We start from the raw sequence: 13015 nt of genomic DNA on the forward strand, positions 1-13015 counted from the left end.
CACTCCCTCACTACCACTTGGGATGTATTCCAAACCCACTCACAGCCCTTGAGATTTTCCCAACTTGTGCCAACCTTTAGGGCACAGATCTGGCCCATAAATTTCCCAGGGTAACATATCTACCACTTGTCTGGCGGTGTGTCATACTGTGGTGGTCTGCATGTTGTTGTAATGCTGGAAGCTACTGTCACTGGTATTCCAAATACTAGCAGGGCCACCTGAGTTGAACGGGGTGCAGTGAAGCTTCCCGACTAACAACAGACTACAAAGGCTGTCCACTGCTGAGGATCAGCCACTGGAAACTCTGTGGATCGTAGCAGAGCGCTGGAAGGGGAACCTCTCAGGATGGAAGGCCCTCAAAATACAAGTGAGGATGTGCACGTAGGTCAGTTGTTGTGGCCGGCCCTTGGGGAGGAGGCGCTAGGCAAAAGGAGAAGTAACAGCTGCAGACACCCACCATCATCATCGCGATGGGGAACGTTCAATGTATGCGTCCAGGAAAACCGGAACTCATCAAAAAGGAAATGCAGTGCTTAAAGATTGATACCCTAGGCATTTAGGGAGCTGAAATGGACTCAGCTTGGCCATGTTGAGTCAGACGTCTTGTAAGCTACTATGCTGGCAACGTCAAATTAAAAAGGAATGCTGCAGTACTCTTCGGCAAAAAGAACATTTCCAGGTTCATCGTGCAGTAAATGCGGTCTGTGATAGAATAATATCTATATGCCTACAAAGAAACTCGGTTAATACAACTACTATCAAATTTATGAACCAACCACTAAAGGTAGTGACGAAGACACTGAAGAAGCCTATCAACTTTTTCAGTCTGGAATTGAGCAAGCATGCAATCAAGATGCATTGAATCACTGGCAACTGGAATGGGAACGTTGGAAACAGAGAGGTCGGGACAGTACTTTGAAGATACGGTCTTAGTGATGGAACTGAGGCTGAAGATCCCATGATAGAATCTTCAAGATCAACAGCTTCTTTGTTGTATGTATCTTTTTCTGTTTCTTCAACAACATAAATGGCAACTGTACACACGGTCCTCACCAAATAGAATACACAGCAGAAACGCAATACGAGCAGTGAAATTGACCTCAGGGGCTGCCTGTGGAACAGACCATCAATTGTTCAAGTGAAAGATCATGTTGAACTTGAAGAAAATGAAAACAAGTGCACCAGAGCCAAAACATGACCTTGAGTAGATTGCACCTGAACTTCAGGAACATCTTAAAAACAGATTCGACACATTTATCACTAATGACAGAAGACCTGAGAAACGGTGGGATGACATCAAGAACATGACACATGAATAAAGCAAGGGTTATTAAAAAGACAAGAAAGAGAATCAAAGTACAGTCAGAAAAGACTGAAATTTGCTTTTGAACATAGAGTAGCTAGAGCAAACAGAAGAAATAATCGTGTAAAAAAACTGAGTGGAAAATTTCAGATGGCAGCTAGAGAAAACAAAGCATTGTAATAAAGTAAGCAAAGACCTGAAGGTGAACAAGCGGCCATCTAGCTCAGAAGCAACCACGCCCACATGGAAGAAGCACACCAGCCTGTGCGATCACGAGGTGCCAACGGGATCAGGTATAAGGCATTATCAGAACAGAAAATCTTATCATAGTGAATGAGGGGGGAGTGCAGAGTGGAGACCCAAAGCCTATTTATAGGCCACTGGACATCCCCTTACAGAAGGGTCTTGGGGAGAAGACGAGCCAGTCGGTGTGATGTAGCAATGATGAAACATACAACTTTCCTCTATTTCCTAAATGCTTTCTCTTCCCCCACTATCATGATCCCAATTTTACCTTACAAATCTGGCTAGACCAGAGGATGTACACTGGTACAGATAGGAACTGGAAACACAGGGAATCCAGGGAGGATGATCCCTTCAGGATCAGTGGAGAGTGGCGATACTTGGAGGGTAGAGGGAGGGTGGGTTGGAAAAGAGGAACCGATTATAAGGATCTACATGTGACCTCCTCCCTGGGGGACAGACAACAGAAAAGTAGGTGAAGGGAGAAGTCGGACAGGGCAAGATATGACAAAATAATCATTTATAAATGATCAAGGATTCATGAGGGAGAGGGGACCGGGGAGGGAGGAGAAAAAATGAGGAGCTGATGCCAGGGGCTTAAGTGGAGAGCATATGTTTTGATAATGATGAGGGCAATGAATGTACAAATGTGCTTTACACAATTGATATGTGTATGGATTGTGATAAGAGTTGTATGAGCCCCTAATAAAAATATTTTTAAAAAAGAATCTAAGCTATACTGAAGGCATTAGCAAAAAATAAGGCTCCTAAAATTGATGGAATATGAACTGAAATGTTTCAAAAAGGTGATGAACCACTAGAAGCACACAAAAGCCTTACAAATCAAGGTAAAGAAATCCCCACAATTAATCCAATAGACAACATTATAATAGAGTCAAGATTGAAGTTTTCAAGGATTCCATTTTGTCTGGATTCATGGTTAATGCTAATGGATGTAAAAGTTGAGAATTCAAATGACTTAGTGTATTGGGAAAATCAGTTGCATAAGACCCCTTTTAAAGTGTTATGAGCAAGGATGTCACTTTGAGGACTAAGGTGTACCTGACCCAAGCCATAATCTTTTCAATTGATTTCAGGCAGGTGAAAGTTGGACAATGAGTTAAAAAGACCATGGAGAACTGACACATTTGCATTCTGGTATTGGTGAAGCATACTGCAAGCATAGTGGACTGTCAGAAGAACAACAAATCTGCCTTGAAAGAAGTATAGCCAGAATGCACCTTAGAAATAAGGATGGTGAAAATGCTCACATACTTTAGATATGGTATCAGGAGAGATCAGTCCCTGGAAAAGAATACCATCTGTGACGGTTACATAATCTGGTGTCAGTTTGGGATTTGAGAGGATTAAGAGTGAAGACTAGTTTGTCAATCAGGTTGGAGCCAATGAGGCCTCTGTGTAGGCATGGCCTTCTCCTGAGGATTCTGGGAAATCCTAATTTTTCCTACTTGGAGGTGGGAGATTCTGGCTCTTTGTTCACTCCTTTTGAGACAGTCTACTGATGAGGCTGACTCCCTGTGAGACATCCCTGAGAAGCCACATGGACCTACCCTGATGCAGGCCTGGGTGCTGGAGAAGCCACATGGATGGCTTCTCCCATGCCAGCGCTGAGATGCTTACAATGTGACTGGATCCAACAATGTGACTGGATCCAAAGACTTTCTACCCACTGGCCTGTGATCGTCCTGCATTTGCGTCATTGCATGTGTTTTGTGAGTCAGAAGAGGACTTCATAGGTTGGTATTGGACATATGGGCTAATATCGGACTTACGGACTTGATCTGGACCGGGCTAAGATGTTTTCTCAATGTTCAATTCCTCTTGTATATAAAACTCTTTCTTATACATGAGTTTCTATGGATTTGTTTCTCTAGGCGTCCCGGACTAACACAGCATTTCTGACAAAGGAAAGTGAAAAAGAAGATCATCAAGGAAATGGAACGGACAGAGTAGGAGCAACAATGGGATCGAACATAAGGATTCCAAAGATGGAACAGGGCTGTGCAGTGCTTAGTTCTGTTGTGCACACAGTCGCTATGAATTTGAACCAGCAAATTGAACAGCACCTAGTGATATCAACATATCCTCAGGGGGCAGCCGGCTACGCATCTTTTCTGTGGAATAGCTGGGAGTGGGGGTGAGGTCTAAGTTACTTACCTTTCAATTAGCGGCTGAGCAATTAACCACGGGGCCATTTGGCCTTCTTCTGGGCAGTATCCAGCCTGGACCCAAACCAAACACCCCGAAGATGTGCTGGTTAAATACTGGATTCCAGAAACAAACTACCCAGAAAGCATTCCCAACCAATTAACCACTAGTAACACCCAAGGCTTTTATAACCTTAGCTGCTCCATTCACTCGGCCGCGCGGAGCGGCCCCAGAACGACCATTCCCAGAACGCGCGCGGCCTGGGCGCTCCTCCGCCGTCACGCGAGTCGTTGGTGGGAAGCGAGAGGTGAGTTACCGGACAACGGCCATTGTGGTGACAGCCTCGCCGCTTCTGGATTCATCCGGGAGGCAGCAGCTCCCTGGCCAAGTCTCCGTTCGCGCCGTCCTGCCTCAGAAAGGACGCGGCGGCACGCAGACGCCGCGGCTCACTTCCGCATCGGGTGCTCGGCGCGCGGATGACGTAAGCACGCCACGCGCCTCGGCTGCCGTTGATGACGCGCCGGAAGAGGCGGTCTCACCCCTGGGCACTGCGGAAGTGGGCCCGACTTCTCCGGCTCTCGTGCACTTCTTCGGGAGAGCCCGGTAGGTTTCTCCTCCTACTGCAGGAAGATTGCGCCCCCGTGCCCTTAAAATCCCCACAGAAAGTCCCGCGAGCTTCGGAAAATGTATTGTTCCTGCTGAGCTGTGCTGAGTTACAAAGATAGGCAGGGAGGCTAGAGTGCTTTCTTTGAATCCCCTTAGGCTGATGCAGAAGACTACCTGCCTATCCCAGCCGGTGAACACCTCGTTGGCTTTTCCTGGCGGGCCCCGTGCCCTTTTGCTATGGGTTCAAATAAAGGACAGCCACTATAGTGCTTTGATAATTTAGAAGAGTCTTTATTCGGTTGTCACCGGACTGCTGGACTCTAAAGGCGATTCTTTGTTTGCAGTCGCGAGTACACATTTCAGTCCATCTTTCAAGGCAAACATTCATTTATCACCTGTCTAGGATTCAGGCAGGCGTGAACAGAAGCAGAAAGCAAAATTAATGTTACTATTCTTTAGGGTGAAGGGAGCGTTACAGGGTAGAGCATTGAATGAGAACTTTCTGGTAACTTCAAGAAGAGCAAGCATGCATTACCAGGTACATTCCTTATCATAAAAGAAACAATAGCAAAATCGACTATAACATCCTGGTTCCCATAACAAGAATACACCATTCAGATTGCAACATCAAAAGGAACAATAGTAAAACAAACGAGATCTTGAAGAATCGCCTAAACTAATTTTAGTATCCAGAACCTGGGTACATGAGAGTACATTCTGAAATCAATCACTAGTGGGACTTTTTGAGATGGAAAGGGTAAGGAGGCAGGCTTCAGCAGCCTTAAAAAAAAAAAGTTTCTTTTGCTAGTCTGCCTCACTTTGTTTTTGCAGCTTATAGCCCAAGAACAGTGTGATGCAGTGCACGGTTTATTATGTCCCTTCTAGCGAAGGTCTCTGAAATTCTCTTGAAGGGTTGAACCATCCCAGGAGCTAAAAAAAAAACCGGAAGGGTTTCACAACACTAAGAAGAACTTGGAGTGGAGTGTACCATTCGGATCAGGATCCCTTTGTTGCTGAAGCCCTTCCACCCTAGAGCCTGGGAAGGTTATTAACACCTGTTAAAGAAACAGGTGCACCAGAATTGTTAGGTAGCTAGGATAGGGATAGAGGAGGTTGTCCCTCCGATGCCTGCAGAAGGCCTCCTACAGGAGGTTCGGAAGAAGAATCAGGTGAGCATTAGCCACCCATAAAGAGTTTAAGTGGGCATACTCCAATTCAGGCCCCAGCCAAGCCAGATGGGCGTCACACCTGGGCAGCCCAAATGAGGCCCAGGTGGGCCTAATTCAGCCAATGGGGGTCAACCAATACCTTCAACCATGCCTCCCCAGCTAGGTTTTCATACCCTGGTGGCAGGCCTGCTGCCCCTTCTTCTCCCTTTGACTCCGATCCTACACTTATTCTCTCAGTACTACTTGTTCTCTGGCCTCAGGTCACCACGTGTGGACATGCAGTCCCACATTGCCCATGTTCAGTTGTGGACCCCAGCGCTGCTTTCACAAGGTTTGGCGTGCTTCCCTGAAATAGGGTGTACTCTTTTGAGACTGTAAACCTGAAACTTCTCCAATCCTTTCTAAAAACCCACTTGGATGACAAACCAGGCTTTGATGTGAATTCTTTCTCATGCAAAGCCAAGAACCGAGGGATGGCCCACCTGAGAAGCCTAATAGAATCAGGATATGGGCAAGACAAGACTTACAGAAACCAAGGTCTCCTGACAAGATAAAACAGATCCCTTCTATCCACTGTAGCAGATTGTATGTCAACTTACACTTGTGCCTGGGGTGGAATCCAACCTGTAAATCACCTGTAGGTAGACTGCAGGTGCACACAATCAGGGCAGGAGGCAAGTCCTCCCTTACAGAAAGTCCCAGCGTTTGCTGGGAGGAAAAGACCCACAGAATCAAGGCACCAAGATCTGGGCTGAGGCTACAACAGATAAAGTCCCATCTGGGTGGCCAAAATGTGTTACCCAAATGCCAGTTTGCACTTAGTGCAATGCAAGGGCGATGTGGTCAGATCGAGGGAAGAGAAGAGTTGAGTCACTGGGACATAAGCGGGTAAACACATAGACTTTCAGATGTCTACTCCACCTGGGTAAATGATGTTTTGTAAAAGCTAACAGTCTTGTCTACCTATTCCATTTCCAACAACATGGGTGTTTCGATCTATGAAAGGAACAACAAGAACAAAAGCTTGAGGTTTCTAATTCTTTCAACGCTTCATCTGTTCCCACAGATCACCCTTTGGGCTGAGGTGGGCTCTATTCCTACTTGCTGACTGACTCTGGACTGGGTTAGAGAATGTCCTTGGAGACTCTCCCTCCAGTCCTTGCCCACACATGGTTTGAAGGCTTCTTGGTTTGGGGTTTCTTCCCCCACCTCCAAACCCTAAGTCTTTGCACATTTCATTATATTCCTTATCTTCTTACATGCCCTTTGAAATTTTTGATTTAGTTCTTTGACGTCATTTGCCTTAGTGACTTCTGGCATCTATTTTGATCATTCTTTCCTGTCTTTGTAATATAATTAAAAGATCGTTTTCTTGGGGGCTCTTACGGTTCTTATAATAATCCATACGTCAACTGTATCAAGCACATTTGTACATATGTTGCCCGCATTATTTTCTAAACATTTGCTTTCTATTTGAGCCCTTGGTATCAGCTCCTCTTTTTTTTTCTGTCCTGCCATCCCCCACCCTCATGACCCCTTGATAAATTATAAATTGTTATTTTCATATTTTATACCAACCGCTATCTCCTTTCCCTTCTGGTTTCTGTTTTTCATCCCCCTGGGCTGTGTGTGGTTTTGTGTCAATCATTGTGATCAGTTTCCCCTTTCCTCCCCTCTTCTCCCCACCTGCCCCCTACCCTCCTGGTATCACTACTCTCATTCTGTTCCTGGATTCCGTGTGTCCTGAGCACTTATCTCCTATCTTTACCTGTGTACGTGCTCCACTGTAGCCTAAAATGAAAGGCAGGACTTGGGTCATGGTATTTTGAGGTGAGGAAGCCTCAAGGAACTAGAGGAATATCATGTGTTTCATCAGTGCTATACAGCACCCTGGTTGACTATCCCTTCCTTGTGAACCTTCTGTGAGGGGATGGCCTATTGTCTACAGATGGGTTTTGGGTCTCTGAACCCCCTTGTTCTCAACAATATGGTTTTGTTGTTGCTGTTGTTTGTTTGCGGTCTTCTGATGTCTGTTACCCAATCTTATCCACACCTCATGCTCACACAGGCTGGTGTTCCACTTGTTTAACTTCAACCTCTTTCTTGAACTTCAAACTTTTTCCTGTGTTGTTATGACCTTTTGCATTCTTCATGAATCATGTCCTTGCTGTCCTTCCACAGCTCATCAGGTCTTCTGACATTAGTGTTCAATGCAGGAAATCTGTTCTTGAGATGTTCTCAAAATTCAGGCGAGATAGACTCAAGGCCATGTTTTGGTTTTAGTGGACTGTTTGGATTTTCTTCAGCTTTAACCTCGACTTACATTTGAGTAATTGATGGTCAGTCCTGCAGCCAGCCGCTGGCTTCATTCTAGCTGTTGAAGGTGAGCTTCTCCATCGTGTCTTCCCACAAATGTAGTCCATTTGATTTCCGTGTATTCCATCCGGAGAAATCCAGAGGTGTAGTCAGTCCCCTTGTGTGTTGCTGACAACAGGTATTTGCTATGAGCAAGTTGCTGGTCTTGCAGAGTTCTACCATGGCATCTCCAGCTTTGTTCTTTCACCAAGGCGGTGTTTTCCACCTACTGTCCCTGTCTCTGTTTCCAACTTTTGCATTCCACTAATTCCCATTATCAATGCATCCTGAATGCATGTTTGATCCATTTCAGACTGAAGACATTGGCAGAACTCTTCAAGTTCTTCAACACTAGTTTTTGTGGTTGGTGCATTGTTGGGGCCGAAGCTGTCTACTCCTTGGGCAAGGAGGACAGAACCATCACCTCCCATGGTTAAGGCAAGGCCCCATGTTAAAGTGCTGACAGTTCGACCCAAGGAGCCAGTGCACTAGGTGGTCTTGACGTTCACCTAACATCAAGTAGACACTTCCCCTCTTGTTCCCTGGGGAACTGCAAAAGCACAATGTTGTATAAGAGATCACCTATAATATTCCTTGTTCTTGGCTTCATCCTCCCCTTGACTTGAGATAAAATTCCTTGTACAGCATCTAGCTCAGAAGCAACAAAGCCCACATGGGAAGAAGCACACCAGCCTGGGTGACCACAAGGTGTCGAAGGGATCAGGTATCAGGCATCAAAAAACAAAAAATAATATCATTGTAAATGTGGATGAGCACAGAGTGCCCATCGGTAGGCAACTGGACATCCCCTTACTGAAGGGTTGTGGGGAGATGAACCAGTCAGGGTGCAGTGTAGTAGCGATGAAACACATAACTTTCCTCTAGTTCTTAAATGCTTCCTCCCCCCACTATCATGATCCCAATTCTACCTTACAAATCTGGCTAGACCAGAGGATGTACACTGGTACAGATAGCAACTGGAAACACAGGGAATCCAGGACAGATGACCCCTTCAGGACCAGTGGTGGGAGTGTCAATGCCTGGAGGATGGAGGGAAGGTGGGGTGGAAAGGGGCAACCGATTACATGGATCCTGGGGGATGGACAACAGAGAAGTAGGTGAGGGGAGATGTCAGACAGTGTAAGATATGACAAAATAACAATTTATGAATTATGAAGGATTCAGGAGAGAGCAGGGAGTGTGGATGGAGGGGGAAATGAGGAGCTGATATTAAGGGCTCAAGTAGAAAGCAAATGTTTTGAGAATGATGATGGCAACAAATGTACAAATGTGCTCAAAACAATGGATGGATTGTGATAAGAATTGTAAGAACCCCCAATAAATGATTTTTTTAATTCCTTGTACAGTTTCACTTGTATATATAAATGTGCTGCAGCTGCTGGACAGTCTTGTCCCTCATCAGGGGAAGAGGCTCCACCTGGCCTCAGCTCTCTATTTCTTGTCGTTGTCTTTTCTTCATTCCTCCCTCTCCATCCTCTCCCTCCTCCTTCCAGTGTTCAAGCTGCTGCACAGGTGGAGACAGTGCATACATGGGAATAATAATTGCATTGATTAGATTTCCTTGTATGCCGATCGATATGACCCTATCACACAAACATTGTACTTCAGGATAATCTTGAAATATCCTGTTTGACAATAAATGCGAACCATTTCTCTTGTTTCATATACTTTGCTGATTCAAAACAGCCAAATACCAGTGCATTTTTCGCTCATTAATGCCTAGGACAGTGGTTCTCAACCTTCCTAATGCTGAAACCCTTTAATACAGTTTCTCATGTTGTGGTGACCCCTCCAACCATAAAATTCTTTTCATTGCTTCTTCATAACTGTCATTTTGCTACTGTGATGAATCACACGACCCCTGTGAAAGGGTCGTTCGACCCCCAAAGGGGTTGCAACCCACAGGCTGAGAACCGCTGGCCTAGGATATAGATTTGTATGTTCATTATTGACTGCTTCCAATCATCCCAGATTCCTACGTGGTACTTCACGAGTTTTGGTTATTAGTAGATTTCTCAGCTGGTTATTCCCACCATGAGGTGTGCCCCATCGGCAAATGAAGAGCCCCGAGGGGACACTTCTACATACTTGACTCCATTCCTGTCACTGTGGCGGACTCTAATTTGAGCAGCAACGAGTCGTTTGCATTTCCAGTGCCTTTGAACCTACAGGTCCCATCCTCTGGCACTATCTCTGATGGTGTTCTGCTTCTCTTCAGTGAACCTTCGGGATTTGACAACGTTTCCATGCTATGCAGTGTTTCCATGCTATTTAGTGGCTGTTTCCTCTGAAGTGGGCAGTCTGTTTGTCGTCTGGATGCTCTGCTGAAACCCGTTCACTTTGGGCGACCCCACTGGCATTTGAAACACCAGTGACACAGCCTTCAGCCTCAATAATGAAACTTGGAGGGTTGAATTATTTTCTGTAATTCTTTCCATTTAAGTGATACTGGGCATGTCTTCCTTTTTGGTTTTCTCACTCAAGGTCCTGGCACATTTCATCATAATAACTTATTTTTCCTTCTCAAGCTGCCCATTGAAAATTTCTGCTCAGTTCTTTTTTTAAAATCATTTTATTGGGGGCTCGTACAACTTTTATTACAACCCCACACATACATCCATTGTGTCAAGTACATTTGTACATGTGTTGCCATCATCCTTCTCAAAACATTTGCTTTCTACTTGAGCCCTTGGTATCAGCTCCTCATTTTCCCCCTCCCTCCCCAGCCTCCCTCCCTCACGAACCCTTGATAATATATAAATTATTGTTATTTTGTCATGTCTTACACTGCCCGACGTGCTCAGCTCTCTGACTTCCATCATTTCTTTCATTTTCCTGCTCTGTGAGTAAGGGCAAGTTTCAGTGTCTCTTCTGGCGTCCACTTTGATGTTTTTGTTCTTTGCTGTCTTTTTAATAACCGTTTGCTGTGTTCCAGGTGTGATGCTCTTGGTGTCATCCCACAGTTCATCAAGTCCACTGTCACTGGTGTTGAATGTGTCGAATCTGCTCTTGAGCTGTTCCCCCAAATTTTAGGCAGTCTGGATTTAAGGTCCTATTTGGACTCTCGTGGAGTTGTTTTCCTTCAGTGTTGTCGGTCTGACTTCCAGTTTTCTTCTTCTTCTTTCGTACGTCTCAAGTTCCAATCACTCACTGGTGTTTCCAGTTGTTTCTCCTCGTTTTGAGCGGTGCCTCATCAGCCAATGAAGAAGCCAAAGGCTTTCCTTCCTTATATTCACTCGACATTGAGCAGGCAGCTCCTCCTCAGGAAGATGACCTGATGGACTCATCTTCTGGCACTATCTCTGAAGATGTTCTGTTGCTATTCATGAGGGGCTCAGCACCTGACAAGGTTCTGCTCTTATCCATAAGGTTTTCAGTAGCTAGTTCCTCTGAAGTGGTAGCCAAAGCTCTACCACTGAGGGCATCGCAGCCATTTTCTCTCTCGTTTTAAAAATCATTTTATTGGGGTGCATACAACTCTTATCACAATCCATACATACATCAATTGTGTAAAGCACACGTATACATTCGTTGCCTTCATCACTCTCAAAATTCGCCTTCCGCTTGGGTTCCTGGAATCAGCTCCTCATTTTCCTTTTTTCCCTCCCCCTCCCTCCTTGCTCACCCCTCCCTCATGAACCCTTAATAATTTATAAATTATTATTTTATCTTATCTTACACTGCCCGGCATCTCCCTTCACCCACATTCCTGTGGTCCATCCCCCCGAGAGGAGGTTATATGTAGATCCCTGAGGTCAGTTCCCCCTTTCTACCCCCCCTTCCCTCCCAGTATTGCCACTCTCACTGTTGGTCCTGAGGGGTTCATCTGTCCTACAGTTCCCATCTGTACCGCTGTGCATCCTCTGGTCTAACCAGGTTTGCAAGGTAGAATTGGGATCATGATAGATGGAGGGGAGGAAGCGTTCAAGAACTAGAGGAAGGTTATGAGTTTCATTATTGCTACACTGATCCCTGAGTGACTCATCTCCTCCCCACTACGCCTCTGCAAGGGATGTCCAGTTGTCTACAGATGGGCATGGGGTCCCCATCATGCGCTCCCCTCATTCACGATGGTATGATTCTTTTTCCTCCCTGCCTTTGGTGCGCAGTCATTTTCTTGGTTGACGAAAATTCACTCCAACCATCTTCCCACCTGGCTGAGTGACATCAGCCCTGCTAATGCCAGTGGCACCGAAGGACCCAACCAGAAAGGTGCACCGGACTCGTTCTGCCTAAAAGATAAATCGATGCCCAGAAAAAATAAAAACCCTGGAAGTTTCTTTGTCCTGTCTCTTGCTGCTTTTGCCTCCCCTGCACCTCTCACCCTTCTCTCCATGAAGTGCCCGTGGCTCTCTGTGCACTCCATCCTCCACATCTACCATTGGACCCTTTCCCTTTCCCTGGTCGGTTTCCCTGGCTACAGCAGCAACAGTGGCTGCTGCAGCCGACTGATTGGTAAACATCTCTTTGCCAAGGTCTGTATTAAAACCCTTCTTTTTCTCCTCTGTCACCATGGCTCTTGTGGACTCTGTACCTTTTAAGTCAGCTAGTTCTCTGGCTTCAGCCAAAGGGCCGACTCCAACCTTCCTCTATACGGCTATCCTAAATGTCTCTCACCTTATCTCCTTTGATCTCCATGTCATCCCCCTAAATAAAACCTCTTTATGAAAGAAACTCACTCCGTCTCTTGTCTCTGAATAAGCCTAACAGTGGATGGAAGATTTTTTTCCTTCAGATTCAGTCGGAAAGTTTTGCTGAAACCTGTTCACTTTGGGTAACCCTGCTGGGATTTGAAATACGACTGGCACACCTTCTAGCAGCAGCACAGCAATACACAAGTCATTCCAGAATGACAAGCTCTCAGAGAAGTGGCAGGTAGGCAGAACAGACTTCCTTACTCTGGTCTCAGCCTGGGCACAACTGAGGAGAGTTTCATTCAGACCATGCCCTACTATTAGTGCAAACTGCGTATGGCCTACTCAATTTAAATAAAGTAGGGTGTGGCCTACTCTTAGTTCAGCGGTTCTCAACCTGTGGGTTGTGACCCCTTTGGGGGGTCCAAGAACTCTATCACAGGGGTCACCAGTAGCAAAATGATAATGATGAAGTAGCGATGAAAATAATTTTATGGTTGGGGGTCACCGCAGCA

The 13015-nt window shown here is 45.6% G+C and overlaps 1 protein-coding gene across 2 annotated transcripts in view; it reads right to left on the reverse strand.

Moving 5' to 3' along the window:
* The window catches only part of LOC142432721 (uncharacterized), a 31232-nt gene extending 27059 nt beyond the window's left edge, over window positions 1–4173 (reverse strand). For both annotated transcript variants that reach the window (XR_012780907.1, XM_075537962.1), the window contains exon 1: window positions 4032–4173. The gene's annotated coding sequence lies outside the window, so the exon portion shown is untranslated. The remainder of the gene's footprint in view (window positions 1–4031) is intronic.
* Window positions 4174–13015: the final 8842 nt, after the last annotated feature.

The sequence above is a fragment of the Tenrec ecaudatus genome, chromosome 18, assembly GCF_050624435.1.
Source record: "Tenrec ecaudatus isolate mTenEca1 chromosome 18, mTenEca1.hap1, whole genome shotgun sequence".
In the NCBI taxonomy this organism is placed as follows: domain Eukaryota; kingdom Metazoa; phylum Chordata; class Mammalia; order Afrosoricida; family Tenrecidae; genus Tenrec; species Tenrec ecaudatus.